The following is a 15,912-nucleotide window of genomic DNA, read 5'->3' as shown; positions in this document are numbered from 1 at the left end:
CGACAGGTTGCGGAGGTCCTGGCGTATGAGGGACACCTCCGAGGATAGGCCACCTATTTTGAGTTCCAATGATGTCCTCAAGTCCCCAATCGCCTTAATGAGGTCTAACAATGAAACAGGGGGGGTCTTGGGGCTCTTTGGGGGCCCCTTCCTCTTCTGGAGCCTGAGACCCGCGGTGGGGGGGAGCCCCCACGGTGTAGAGGTCCATCTTACTTTGCAAAGTTTGCTGCTTGGACTTTTCTTTACCCATGACGTGGTTAAGCGGCCCTGCGTGGCAGGGATCTGGGTGTTTCCCGTTGTCACATCAGGGATGAATGTGGGATTGGGAGAGGTCCTGTATGATTCAGGCGATCATGTAGAGGCTGCGCCAGGTGCTCGCCGCAAATACGTGCAAGGGCTGCATCTAGGACAGCAAAAACGCGGTTGCTGCAAGCATCAGTCTCGCCTCCAGGGTCACAGGGCACAGGTGGGGGGCGCAGCCTGCGGGGGAGAACCTGTCTCACTGGTAGTGGTGCCCCCTAAGGTCGTTCTGGTGTGTTTTGCCAGATTGCGGTCGCCGCTTAGCCGGGGGGGGGGTGGGAGAGAGTCCAAGGGTCCCACATAGACCAGGGGTGTCTCGATTAATTGCGAGAAGAAGTGCCTTCCGCCCACCTACTCGTAGTTCAGGTCCACTGCGCAGAAGCCTCGTAGGGAGGACCGTGTCCTTGTTCCATGCCTTGGTATGGTGCTGGCCAGTGTCTATCTCTGACGCATAAAGTGGCACACATTTTCCACTCTGGTCTTTACAGGTGGTTTAAATTGTACAGGAGGCCTTGAGGGGGAGATAGGACAGTCCCCCGCTTCACACACACTCGTACCTTGTCGTGGATGTGTCCGCTTACATCGTATCATGCATCAGCCAGGGAGCGCAGCACACGGCTCTCCTTGTTGTGCTGCAGCTCGACCCTGGGCGTTGTAGTCTCGCTGATGGGGTGGTGGGGTGTCCCCGGCGGGAGGCTGGCAGTGTGGGCCCAAGCCGCGGGCGATTAGGTTCCGGGGCTCCGCCTGTACGTGGTGTTGTCGAGGCCGAGAGGGGCGCCACTTGTATGTCCCCGGCTTCGTGTCTCTCCCTCCGTAGGTGCTCCGTGGCCGGCCGGTGAGGGAGACCGTGGTCGGGTCTCCGGCGGTATGAGCAGGGAGCCGCCAGGGCTCATAAGCAGCTCGGTGGAGTGATTCGACGTGTCCTCCCACAAAGGATCTTCTGCGTTCGCCGCGCCGTGGAGGAGGAGGGGATGGGCAGCAGCCACGTCTGTGTCAAAATGGGTGCAGCCCGCCAGCCGGAAGATTCGGGCTGAAGCACACGTCCCCACTCCGATTCTGCCCGGGGTTGCGGCCAGTGCTTCCCAGGGTGATCAAACGCCTATCGTGTGCCGCTGGGGTGGGAATATTCAATAAAAAGGGGATTTTTGGCAGCATGAATGCAGCGGCCGCCGACAACCGTTATGCTTAGCTCTGCATGTGTCACGCGCGCATGCGCAGTTCCCCAGCACTCAAGTTCTTGAGGAAGCAACAGAACACTTGAACAAGGCCAAAGAAAGACAAAAGCTGTTTGCTGACTGGCACCGAAAAGAAGCTCCCAATTACCAGATTGGAGATAAAGTCTGGTTAGCATCTAGACACATACCTTTGAAAGGACCACGGGCCTTCCGCCCCAGATATCTGGGCCCCTATACTATCAAGGCGATAATCAACCCTGCCGCCATGAAGTTGGAGTCACCATCGCACATGAAAATGTCATGTCTCGCTCCTAAAACCCATGAAACCAAATACACGGATTGATTCTCGGCCAGAGCCTGAATTACTAAATGGGGAACCCTAATATGAAGTTAAGTCTATCTTGGATTCCAAGGTGGCTCGATCCAAACTGTATTACCTAATAGACTAGAAAGGATACGGACCTCAAGACCGAACCTGGGAACCCAGCGAATATGTTCATGCCCCTCGATTGGTTAGACAATACCATCGTAAGAACCCCACCAAACCACGGCCGGGGTGGAGAATCACCCTTGAGAGAGGCCTTGAGGGGGAGTGCTGTCATGGCCACTTGCCAAGGATCACAGGAGCGGCACAATCAAGTGGAGGGACCAGGGGGCATCATGATTCACGCACGTCCCTTTGGAACGTTTATACATGGGGGGGGGCCTGGTTGGACACAGTTATAGGCACCTTTGGCGCCAGGCTCATGGAAGAACTTAAACAAGACATTCAAAGGGATTGTGTCCTCCGACGTATTCCTTATCTTGATAGATTACTTCCAGCTTGCTGGCCTCGGAAAAAAATTTCAGTAGAGGGTGCTGCGCGTCGACGTCCCTTGAGTTGGTGTCCCTCGACAGCCTCCGTATCGGCGCCGACATCACATGCGTATAAATAGACACGCGCAGCGTCCGTTGCTCAGTTCTGTTTTTCCGCGCATCGTAGGCCTCGGAATCGTGTTGCTCAGTTCGTTCTTCAAGTAGATTCTACTTATTCCTCGAATATATCTTACTAATTTCGATGGCTTCCTCATCTGAACTGTCGACCCCATGGGCCAACTTCAAAAAGTGTTGAGATTGTGGAAAGAAAATGTCGTTGACGGATCCTCACAGGATCTGTTTGTGGTGCCTAGGATCGGAGCACCATTGTTCAGAATGCGAGGACTACATGTCCTTGACGGTGAAAACCTTGAAGGAGGGTATGGGGAAGCTCGAAAGAAGTAAGACTCTTAAAACTTCTACTCCTTCGAAAGTTTCCTCGGCAGAGTCGAGACATTCGTCTCCTTGCCGTCACAGGAAACATTCCCGTTCGAGTTCTCGAAGCGGTTCCCATCAGTCTTCGAGATCCAAACACTCGAAAAGAGGTGTCGCAGATCACCATCTTCTTCGTCTTCTTCTGTTTCCCCGGAAAGGGTCACCTGCCCCACAAAACACAGCTCTCCAGCTAAGTGGGAGGAATTCTGTAAAAAGATGCTTAGCATCTTCGAGAAAGCGGCCTCGACCCCCTCGGAGATGGCTAAAGGTGATACCTTGGGTGAAAGATCCGAAAAATCGAAAAACGCCGCGAGTCGTTGCACCCGGCGAAAGAAACTGCCCGAGAGCGTCATGAACCCTCGAGCAAAGGCAGTAAGACCGCATCCCTTCGACTCGTAAATCTGCGTCATCGACGCCATTATCGAAGGGCCCATCGACACACAGATCGGTCGAATCGATGCTGTCTTCGACGCCGATCTCGACGCCGATAAAGGACAAATCTACTGCTGTCACTACTTCGCAGTCAGTAGTCATACCGAGGGCTTCCACCATGACCTCGAGAGTCGTGGATAACCTCGACGACTCGGAGTAGGATTCCGATCCTCTCGAGTTCTTCGAGGTCTCTTCATACCTTTTCGACGCCTTTTTCGGTTTCTTCAAAGCCTTTGACTTCCACGTCAACAACTTCAACGTTTTCTGAACTGGTTACTACAAGCTTGGCCCCTTCTGCTTTAGAAATGGGTTTTAAGCCATTTCCAAGGTCAGATTATTTCAGAGCCTTGTCCTCTATTTATGAGGAAGGGGAGGATTCTGATCATGAAAGACCTTTTGGGTTGCAGAGGACTACAACACCTGTACCAGAGGAATTTATCTCTGAAGAAAATAGGTTGAAGGATCTTCAAGAATCCTTGCATGATGCAAGTGGGTTAGATACTTCCCCAGAAGTAGAATTTGCCAAACCAGACCCAGGGGAACATGCTGAAACCCCTTACAGAACTTTAATGGACACAATAATAGAATTCATGGGTTGGTCTACACCTTCACCTTCCTTTCAACAAGATGATATTGCAGATGTTTTAATTAAAGGCCCACAGGAAGATCCTGTGGTTCCATTTCATACTGCATTGCAGAGGAAAATATCGGCCAAATGGGAAACTGCTGAGGTTATACCGGCAGTTAACAAAAAACTATCTGCCAAATATAGGGTATCTGCTTCTGACCCTGAGTATTTGTCCAAACATCCAACTCCAGAGAGTGTGGTTGTTCAAGCAGAAACTTCATCGAACAATAGATCTGCATACCCTACTGTTCCACAAGACAGGGATGATAAGAGATTTGACGCTATGTCAAGAAAGGTCTTTTCTGCGTGTAGCATGGTGCTTAAATCCATTAATGCTACTTGTACGCTCGCAAGATTCAGCCATACACTTTGGGAGTGTGCTTCATCAGCGGCTGACTACCTCCCGGAAGGAGAAGAAAGGGAAGCTTTTCTGAACATCATTAAAGATGCAATGTGCGAATCCCTTCAAACTGGCATTGATTCTGCTGACAGTATCAGCAGGGCCATGGCGGCAAGTACTACAATCTGCAAATTTGCGTGGTTGCGAAACTCTGGTTTTGCTCCAGATGTACAGGCCAGACTTTTGAATATGCCCTTTGACGGCTCTTCTTTATTTGGTAAGAAGGCTGATGACAGCCTAGAGAAGTTACAAATATCCAAGGCAGCAGCAAAATCCCTTGGAGCTGCAATCCGTCAAACTCCTTATCGCCCCTGAGGAACCTCTTGGAGAGGTAGGTCCTTTCGTTTTTATTCCGCATTCGGAAAAGGCAGAGGACATCCGGCTCAAAGAGGCCAAAAAAGATTCACCCAAGGTGGACGGGCTAAAAGTACAAAAGCCGCAGCAGCTGCCTCTTTACCCTCGGCATCTGCATCAGCCGCCTCTAAACCACTCTGAGGACTCTCCTCACAAGACACCAGTAGGGGGCAGGTTAACTGAACATCTGACGGAATGGCAGGCTATTACGTCAGATGCTTGGGCATTGGAGACAGTTGCCCGAGGTTACTGCCTGCCTTTTCTACGCACCCCTCAGAGTCATCCACCAGGGAACAACTCTTTGAAGTTTCCAGATCCGCTTCTTTTGCAGGCGATTCTAGACCTGCTGGAGAAAGGTGCCCTAGAACCGGTACCTGTAGCGGAGAGGAACAAGGGTTGGTACTCCCCCCTACTTCCTGATACCGAAGAAGGACGGAGGACTGAGACCTATCTTGGACTTATGAGAATTGAACAAGTTCCTCAGGAAGGACCAGTTCAAGATGGTAACTCTCTCAGATCCTTCAGGCCCTCCAGCTTCAGGACTGGCTGGTATCTCTGGACCTTCAGGATGCTTATTTCCATGTGCCAATCCATCTCAAACACAGGAAATACCTGAGGTTCGCAATTGGCAACTCTCATTATCAATTTCGAGTTCTGCCATTTGGACTGACCTCCGCCCCGAGGGTCTTCACCAAGCTAATGTCGTTGGTGGCTGCAAGTCTAAGGAGGGAAGGTATTCACGTCTACCCTTACCTCGACGATTGGTTGATCAGAGCTGTATCTTCGGAACAAGCTCAGATTCAACTAGATTATGTCTGCCACTTCCTTCACAAACTGGGCTTCTCCCTCAATTTAAAGAAGTCACAGATGATACCATCACAGAGACTCCAGTTCATCGGAGCGGTCCTGGACACTTCCCTGGGGAAAGTCTCGCCACCAGATGTGAGGGCTCAAGATATTCTGCAGATGGTCACCAAGTTTCAAAATGCCAACGTCTCCCAACCTTCGACTTTTTGAGGTTGCTAGGCCTCATGGCATCCTGCATCTTCCTTGTGCCAGAGGCTCGCCTGAGAATGAGATCTCTCCAGTGCGCACTAAGAACTCAGTGGTCGCAATTCTCAGGAAAAATGACATATCTCCTTCAGGTTCCGGACAAAGTGGCTCGAGACCTTCAGTGGTGGGCCTGTCGGGAGAACATTTTGAAAGGAGAACTGTTTTGGCAACCATGGCCGGAGATAACAGTAGTCACGGATGCCTCACTCACGGGGTGGGGAGCTCATGCCAACGACTTGACCATCAGCGGTCGTTGGTCTCCATCGGAGTCCAGGCTACAGATCAACCTGTTGGAGCTGAGAGCTATCAGACTAGCACTGAAGGCTTTTCTGCCATCTGCACAAGGGAAAAATGTCCTAATAATGATGGTCAATACAGTGGCCATGCACTACCTCAACAAAAGAGGAGGCATAGGATCATTGCCACTGTGCAGAGAGGCAATGCAGCTCTGGTTTTGGGAAATTCAAGAAGGAATCTCTCTATCGGCAGTTCAGTTAGCCGGAGAGAAGAACTTGACAGCGGACGCTCTGAGCAGGCAGAGCACAGTCTCTCACGAGTGGGAGATAGCTCAGGAAGTCCTTCTAGAGATCTTCGCCCTTTGGGGAACCCCTCAAGTGGATCTGTTCGCCACCAGTATCAACAGGAAGTGCGATCAGGTTTGTTCAAGGGAATTTCCCCCGAGAGGAGCTCTAGGGGACGCGTTCGTAGTAGACTGGGAGTTTCCACTTCTGTACGCATTTCCTCCAGTCCCTGTCATTCCTCAGATGATCAGGAGGTTGAGAAGATTCCGGAAGACTATGATCCTAATTGCCCCAGACTGGGCCAGGAGAACGTGGTACCCGGACCTTCTGGACATGTCCATCTGCATTCCAATTCGCCTTCCACACAGGGAGGATCTTCTCTCGCAGAAGGGAGGTCAGGTGTTCCATCCAGACATCAGAACCCTCAACCTTCACGCTTGGTTTCTGACAGGTTGAGCTACAAGGATTGGGATCTCCCAGATGACGTCATGGAGGTGTTGCTTTCACCCAGAAGGCCAGCAACAAAGACTTTATGGCGCTGCCGTTGGAACAAATTTTGCAGCTGGTGTAGAGAAAAGAATATTTCTACTCTATTTGGCGAACGCAGGTCTTCAAGTTGGTACGAACAAGGGCTACCTCGCAGCGCTATCAATCTTCAAGCGCACTGCGGAGAAGCCATCATATTTCAAATTACATTTGGTAATACAATTTCTGAAGGGGTTAACTAATGTCTATCCTCCGAGACCGTTCCAAGTTCCCTTATGGGACTTAAATTTAGTCTTTATTTCCTGATGGGTATTCCTTTTGAACCACTCCACTCTTGTTCGTTAAGATTTCTCACCCTTAAAACTGTCTTATTAGTGGCTTTGACATCTGCCAGGAGGGTGAGCGAATTACAAGCCCTATCTTGTAAACCCTCTCATACAATTTTTCACAAAGACAAAGTTGTCCTACAAGTGAAGCCTAATTTCCTCCCAAAGGTGGTTTCTGAATTCCACATCACTCAGAAGATAACGTTACCCTCATTCTATCCTCCTCCCCATCCTGGGAAAGAGAAAGAGAGGCTACATAGGCTGGATCCAAGACGAGCCTTGAATTTTTATATCAGCAGATTAGGCAAGGATTAGGCAAGCAGACCAACTGTTCATAGGTTACACAGGGCACAAATTAAGATTGCCAATCACAAAACAGACCATTTCCAGATGAATTATTTTAGCTATTCTAGAATGTTGAAAGAGCCCCCTCAACATTTTAGGGCTCATTCAACCAGGGGTATTGCAGCCTCTTCGGCCCTCCAAAGAGGGGTCCCGATTCGAGACATATGTGCGGCTGCCACATGGTCGTCCGCACATACCTTTACAAAATTCTACAATCTGGATTCCTCCTCTAGCCAAGAGACTAGATTTGGCAAACTGTGTTACACTTTGTTCATTTTTAAAGGGGAATATGGCAATTTTACTCCCACCTCCGTTTACATACCACTGCTATGGGAGTCTATCAAGATAAGGAATATGTCGGAGGACACAATTTCTTCGAAGAACAAGTTACTTCTTACCTGGTAACGTACTTTCGATGGGATGTTCCTCCAACGTATTCCTTATCGCCCCTCCCATTCATCCCCTCAGTAAAACTTCCCTTGTGGTTGCAGTTTACGCTCCTTCAAGGTCAATAACTAATTCATGCTACTCTTAAGCTTCAAAACGAAACTGAGCAATGGACGCTGCGCGTGTCTATTTATACGCATGATGACGTCGGCGCTGATACAGAGGCTGTCGAGGGACACCAACTCAAGGGACGTCGACCCGCAGCGACCTCTACTGAAAAAATGTTCTGAGGTCAGCAAGCTGGAAGTAATCTATCAAGATAAGGAATACGTCGGAGGAAAATCCCATCGAAAGAATGTTACCAGGTAAGAAGTAACTTGTACTTTTTTATTATGGGCAGAAGTGCTTGGAATGGAACAGGAACTCTTTTATTATGGGCTGGAATACTCTCAAAAACTCTCATATGCATGTAACTAGTTCGGATGTGGTCTTCACCTGCATCCGCACGTGCAACTTCTAGGAGTGGCAGGGTGTGGCATGCAGGACTATGCGGGGGGGGTGGCCTTAAGAACTCAGCTATAAAAGCCAGTCCAACCCCAAGGCACACGCTTCGCGTTATTCCCCACCTCCGTGCAGCGTAACGCTCACCATCGCCTGGGATTAATTTTACCTGGAGAGATCCTGCCATCTTCATCCGTACTTCCCATCTGGAGGATCCTGCTCTTACCTGTACGCTTCTTCCTGACACCACGGCTCACCTGCAAACATCTCAGAGCGCAGACATCTTCCTGGCACCGCGGCACGACGCACACCATCCGAACTCTCAGCACCTGCAAAAGACAAGGTTAGACACTTAACAGACATTACGTTAATGGTGTGCTGCCACTGAAACCTTGCACCTTCCCTAAAGCCATCACTCACCTGCTGCTGGACATCGCGGTCACATCCATCTTCCGCTAAGCCGCATTCCGCGCTTCCACAGCCGTTGTTAGACCGCATTGCCACCTATTTGGGAGAAAACAGAGAGGAACGTTATTCAGTGAAAAACAACAACATTGAGAGCAATAACTTGAAGACATTGAGAGGGAGAAGAAAGAGGGGAAAGGACAAAAGTCGCAGCTGGTCTGGACTATTACTGGTCTGGACTATTATTCAAGAATCAGTGAAGGAAATGATTCCTTCAACAAGCACCCCTGTCGGAAGTAGCAGGACGGAGAGCTCATCATTCACACTTACCAGGTGAGCCTTATGGGCCGGTGCGTGCCCACAAAAATCGTACCTTGGGTCGAAGGGGTTGGGAGATACCACAGTCACCAATCGGCGCATTCATGTTTTCCCATATCCACGCAGGAGCAGTGGCACCGATTGTCGCCTCCCAGAGCTGATCCGCAGGGGACAAAACCAGAAGGGGGTGATCTAACGGCAGGGAGGGCTGCAACTGTGCCCCAACGCCTCCGCAGAGACCAGGTGAGCGTAACAGTATTACGATAGGTTTATCCCAAACCTTTTGGACGAAACAGCAAGGCTGATAGATAAACTTAAGAACGCTGAACCCCAGAAACTTCATTGGACTGACGAGGATGATATATGTTACAACACTTTACAGCAAACCCTGTGCCAGAACCCAATTCTAAAGGTAGTAGATTTCTCAGAGGAACTTGTATTGCAAAGGGACACCTTAGTTACAGGGTTAGGAGCAGTCCTATCACAAGTCTGCAATGTTTTAGAACATTCCATCTTGTGCATGAGTCGCAAACTTTTCCCACATGAAAAAAATTACTCTGTGCTGGTATTAGTAGCCCTTGCGATCAAGTGGGCCATTATCCACCTGAGATACTACCTTTTGAGATGAAAGTTCACACTTGTCACAGACCATTCTCCACTAGTTTGGATTAGCCAATGAAAAGACTGTAACACTTGCGTCATGCGATGGTTCCTAGACCTGCAGCCCTACTGTTTCACTGTAGAACACCGAAAAGGTAAAGACCAAGGGAATGTAGATTTTTCTTTTCCGGTTTCCCTGTGAAACAGATGCGGCTTCATTGCATGGAGGAAGAGTAGGTGAGAAACCTGAAGGTGTCTCACCCGCTAGTCCCCGGGATCTGTCATCCAGGTGGCCAGGACACGGCCATCGCTATTGGATCCAGTTCCTGGGGGTGGACCATTGCAGGAGGACCACCTGGATGGGGGGTCTTTGGGGAGTGGACGTGGGACACCAATGTGTGAGATGGGGTATCACCTTCCTTATTGCACCTTTTCCCCATCCTACCAGGTAGAATATCTAGAAACTCTACTCCCCTCTCACCCCCCTTTCTGACACAAACACTTTCTCACAGGTAGTTAATTGTGAGCAACAATACTAACGCCAAAGCCGTATACTTTCATGTCCCAACACAAGGGTCCGGCAGAGTCAGGCTATTACTGATAACTACACACACCTGACTCCCATTACACTTCCCCACACAGATAAAAGGCGGAGCACGAAAGCACAGTCTGAGCAAGGCAAAACGCACGAGGAAGCAGCAATTCTGAGATGGCAGTTTAAACCAAGGAGAAAGGCAGTGGGATCAGATAGGACGGAATTACCCTTGCCCCTTTTCAACACAGAACTGTGACTTTCAAGAAGCTTCAAGGAAAAGAAAAATAAAACCGTGGCTTGCAGCTGAGGAAACGGTGTAGCATTTGTCAAAGGTAGACAGGGCCCTCCCCCATTGATAGCCAAGGCCTGGGAGAAGAGATTGCCACTTTGGTACTGTCCTTGACACCGACAGCAAAGTAACGCCAATGAGTTCAGCACAGCTGGTGAGTTGGAGAAACTGATAGCAGACCAGACTGTCTTATGCTCAAGGTTGCAAGCGGTAACATTTTATGAAGAAAGAGAATTTATAAACAATTGAACTCCGTGAAACCAGGATAGGTACCAGATACAGAGTGGTCCAGTGCCACAAGGATGGTCACTCAAAGGTCTCTGTTTGGTGCCCCCCCCTCCTCCTCTGAGCGGGGAAGAATTGTTGAACTGTAAAATCAAATTAGTCCTGCAGCGGGTTCTGTTGAATTCCGTGCACATTCAAAAGTCTTTGATTGTCTGTAAACTGAAGTTGGTCTGAGCCCAGCTGAGGGGGACTAATTGTAGAAAAGTGGTCTGAGCCCAGATCAGGGGGATCAAAAGTAACACACCCGAGAAGATTGTTGTTGCAAATGTTTGCCCGTTGAGGTATGCCTTAAAATTGAAGTTGGTCTGAACCCGACTGAGGGAGGCAAATGGTGAAAGAAGGATCAGATCCAGCTGATGGAGATCCAGGGAGAAGAATAAATCGCCCAACGTGAATATTGAAAAGGATCTTTTCTTTGTGATTTTTGGTACATCAGCTCCTCTGGGGCAAGATACTTTGCACAAAAGAGACTTGGGCACAGAAGGCCCTGATGTTGGCAAAAGAAACTGTGACCTCCTGCCAAAGAAGCCCATGAGTGTGCTGTGCTCGCGTGACCTACCTTGTCCTGTGCTAAAAATGTGGGGAAGGGAGGCCCACGGCCTAACATCCTGACTTATCATTTTTGAACACTTCTTTCTTTTTGTAAACATCATCCCACACTATTTTGTAGCATAGCGGTAAGGATTGGCAATCGTTTTTTTTTTTTTTAGTATAAGCCCTTTTTATTTGACTAGACGCCACTAGGAGTGTATTATTATTTGATGGTTGTAGCTTGCTCACATCTCAGATTTAGGTTTAGATAGGCGTTTTTCACACCCCTGATAACATTCAATAAACACCCTTGAACTGTGATCACTTGTGTCTGTCTTATTTTGATACCATGCCTTCCTTACAGGAATTTAGCGTTCGTGGGGGTACCTAGTTTTCGGTGCGCTGAAGGCCTTCCCTGATTACAAGCTTAAAATATTGGTTAGACAAAAGCCTGTGTGGCAAAAGTGAGTGTTGACTGCGGTGCAGGTAGACATGATGGGTTGCGCCAGCCCACCTCTATAAAGTAAAATGATTCAACTATTCTCCTCCTCAGTACTCTACACTCCTCTTGAAGAAATAAGAAGTGAAATAGTACTACAATTTTGATTGCCTGTGAGCAATGCAATGTTTTATTGGCATTGATGCCAGTTTCAGCACATATTAGCTCACCTCCAATTTGATTAAAAAAACGGAGAATGCGTAGCATTAATATCAATTAATTATCCACAGGTTTAATTCATTGTATTTCAAGAGCCAAAAATACACTACATGATCTAATGTGGAAATTCACCAAAACAGAAAATTGGCAAATGTTCTAATGTAGAAATTCACAAAATTGACAAACGCAAAATTGTCGTGGAATATCCCAAAAACACAAAGATGACGGATACAAGATTGCCAATACGTGTTTCAACCCACTGGGTCCTCGTTAGGGCACACTTTTGCAATACAGCTCTTAAGTTTAAATGATGAACTGTGCATATAATCACTTGAACACCTTAGACATCTCATCATCAATCATACATATGAACGGCAGCACACTGTTGGAAGAGGGGGAAGGTGGAAAGACAGAGGAAAAATCAGCTATTAGAATATTGCAAAATCTCCAATAGAAATCAATTTGTGCAACCTTGGAATATACGATTGGTTTCATAAATAGTTTGACTGCCTGAGTAGTAGGGTCCAAATACCCCCGCTTAGTTAGGTGGAATTCGCAAATAAACCTAATTTCAATAAGAAAACAACATCAGATGGTAGCACAAGGGAGCCACCGTGCAACTAAAGATTTCTCAAAAGGGCACGTGTTATATGAGGCTGTTTTACAAAACGAATAAGGATTAATGGGTGAGGTGAGTATATTACCTGTCTCACTTTCTCTGTATTCGTGGTACACAGTTTTAGACTAGTCAACTCCTTAAAATTACAGCAATGTGGTTGCTTATGGTTTGCTTCCTCTTACTGGGTGTTTCTCTGTCTGTTAGATAAGATGGTGCTATTAATTTTGTGAAACTACAGCCGTTTACACCGTCTAATGAGTGAAGCGCCATTGTTCATTCTAATAAATTCATTCTGTTTATGATAACTGTATCAACAATCAAGGCCGATAAACATTTTACCTATTTTACAGCTGTGGCGTAGTTCCCATGTTTGCAAAATGCACATCTCTGGCTGTTATTTACTTGGACCGCTCAATCGCAGCGTTATTGTCAAAGACAGAGCCTTTTGTGGTCTGTCTGATATTGTACGCTCTATTTCATGCTGCAACAAGGTTGAAAAAGTTCTATTTACCATGGCGTGTGGGCAGGGGGTTTCACGCTGCTACGTGTGCTGTGATATATGCAAAGAAAAATGCTCCGCACTGCGCTTACCTGATTTAGTAATTAAAGTCGATATAAATCTACACGTAAATGCAAAATTCCTGCCACTTCACTGAAACAGACTACAAACGGGACCCAAAAAGGCTATGGATGACGAATGCCCACGATGTAGGGCTTGTGCATGAGGTGGTGCCAGCTCCAATAACACTCAAGCCAGGCGCGTTGCTGCATCGAGCTAAACAGTACCCACTGTCCAGAGAGGAGGAGGAGGAGGAGGAATACGAGACAACATGGTTGCACTCCTGAACCAGATGAAAATTGTACCTTCCACCTCCCCACCCAATACTGTTATCTATCCAATCAAAAAGGCAAAAGGTGGAAGCTGGAGAATGATACAGGATCTCCACCCTCTGAATGATATTGTACAGGCAGTATTTCCTGTAGTCATGAACCCTGCAACAATTCTGTGTAGTATTCCTAAAGAGGCGACACACGTCACCGTGGTGGACCTAAATAACACCTTCTTTTCCATACTCTTACACCCCAAGTCGCAGTACGTCACTGCGTTTACGCACAGAGGGATGAGATTCGAGCACATGACATTGCCTCAGGGGTACTGTATTTTCAATAGAATACTGTATGCTGATTTACATAACATCCAGTTGCCCAGTACCATCATTCCGTATGTTGATGGCCTGCTGGTGTGTAGTGAGAACGAGCAACAATGCAGGAAGGACTCTGTCACCCTTTTGCAGCAGCTAGCATACAAATGTTACAAGGTAGTCAAGGTGAAGCTGCAGTTTTCCCTCCAGGAAGTGCTCTATCTGGGCCAATTGATATCTGTCCATGGAACTAAAATAATACCAGATCACGCTGCTACAGCGCGCAGCACTCCCCAGCCGAAGATTGTCAAGGAAATCCAAACAGTTCTAGGGTTATGCAACTACTGCAAAGCCCGGATTTTAGATTACGTGGCTTACACCAGTCCCTTGTTGCAGGGCCTCAAAAAGGATCAAAAGAATGACTGCAAGCTTGCATGGACAGAGGACATGCTCACCAGCTTCAATGACCTGAAAGAGGTCATTTTCACTGCCCCAGTGTCAGCCATCTCTGATTACACACACAAGTTCTATCTGTTTTCCCATTCCAATGGTCAACTGATGACTGCAGTGCTTACGCAGAAGAGCACGATGGGTCACAAGCCATTAGCGTACTGCAGCAGAGTGCTAGATTCAGAAATGCAAGGCTAGTTCCCTAGAGAACAGGCGCTTGCTGCAGCTTCATTTGCAATCGAGTAAAGCTGGACAATTGTAATGGGGTGCTCTGTAACACTGTATGTGGAACATGCAGTATTTACCATTTTCCAACATTATTTTTGGTATACCAAGCCAAGCAAATCTTCAAATGTTACATACTTTTCACATTTGTTGTAGCATTTAAGAGAAGAAAACAGCGCTGGACATAACTGGATCATCGTAAATCATAAATTTTCTTTAAAAAAAAAACAAAACAAAAAAATCACTAATAACTGGAGGAGGGGGAAAAGGAGGCAGGGAAAAGGAGCTATGTGTATATTAGGAACAGAAGACTGCTTATTTCAACGTTGGCGTAACATCAAAGTCTCGGTATAACTCTGTAACTGGGCTTAGGATAGGTTCCTTCGGCAGAGGCCCTTCCAGGTTAGTGTCTCTAGTCTGTTTAGCTTTTAGCAACTCGGAGGTATGCAGGAGCCTCTCCGCACAACGACCCTGTATTCTGTCTCGTTCTTTTCAGTCCTGGGTTTCCATCCAGCGCAGTGTTGGGGGCTGTCTTGCCATGCCACGGAATTGTTGCGCATAGTCCAGGAAGGGGGCCCAGGTACGTTCAAATTTGGGCCTATTGCCTAGTCTGATGGCCCTATTTTTCTCGGCTGCTACAATTTCCCAGCATTTGGACCACCACATTTGCGTAGATGGACCCTCTGGATTTTTCCAAAGTCTATCGATGGCGATTTTGGCAGCTGTGAGGAGATGGGAGCAGAGGTCCACCAGGCAGCTTGTTTTGGGGAATTGGTCATCTCCTGTCGCCCCCAGCAGCGTGATTCCCGGGTCCCAGGGTATAGTGAGCCCGGTGATTGCTTTGATCTGTCCCAGGATATTCTTCCAGAATTGGGTGGCTTTTGGGCAAGTCCGAAAAAGGTGGAACAGGGTTCCTCGGTCTAGACATCCCCTCCAGCACTGAGCGGGAATGGCTGAGTTGCACTTGTTTAGGATTACGGGGGTACGGTACCATCTATAGCAAACTTTAAATGCATTTTCTCTGTTTGTCACACATTTTTAGCTTTTTTGTGCACGGGACCATATGTGGTGCCATTCCTCTGGCTCAATCGGTCTTCGATATCGTCTTCCCATTTTAGCATATATGGCTCTTTTTTAGTGGGGTCTGTTCTATCCAGCATTTTGTACAGCATGGAGATTTTCCCCCTCGGGTGGGGGGTTTGTCGAAAGGGTGTGTTCTAATGCCGTTAGCTCTCTGCTGCCATGTTTCCTGACCTGCTCATTCGACAGCCAATGCCTCAGTTGTGTGTAGCGAAACCTTTCAGTTTCCAGGATCTTAAATTTTGTTTTGCACTCCTCGAAGTTTAGTGGGCGGCCATTCTCAAAGATGTCTGCCATGGTCTCTAAGCCCCCGGCTCTCCACTCTGCAAACTGATTTGGTGCGATTCCCGGGGAGAAGTCTGGGTTGTCCCAGATTGGTGTAAGGGGTCCCGTTGTACTTCTGCATTTCCATAGGCGGGCTGCCTTTCTCCAGCTAGCCACTGTGTTCCTCGTTGACGGTAGAGGGACCAAGTCTTGGGTCCCCTTGGGTTCTTTGCAGTGGGGCAGCCATTCGATTGGGGTCTTGCTCCAATCTTCTTCCAATTGTAGCCACTGGGGTGGTTGACTCAAAGCTTCC

The sequence above is a fragment of the Ambystoma mexicanum genome, chromosome 2q (assembly GCF_040938575.1).
Source record: "Ambystoma mexicanum isolate Mex_15411 chromosome 2q, UKY_AmexF1_1, whole genome shotgun sequence".
NCBI lineage: Eukaryota > Metazoa > Chordata > Amphibia > Caudata > Ambystomatidae > Ambystoma > Ambystoma mexicanum.
This window is presented reverse-complemented; position numbering follows the sequence as displayed.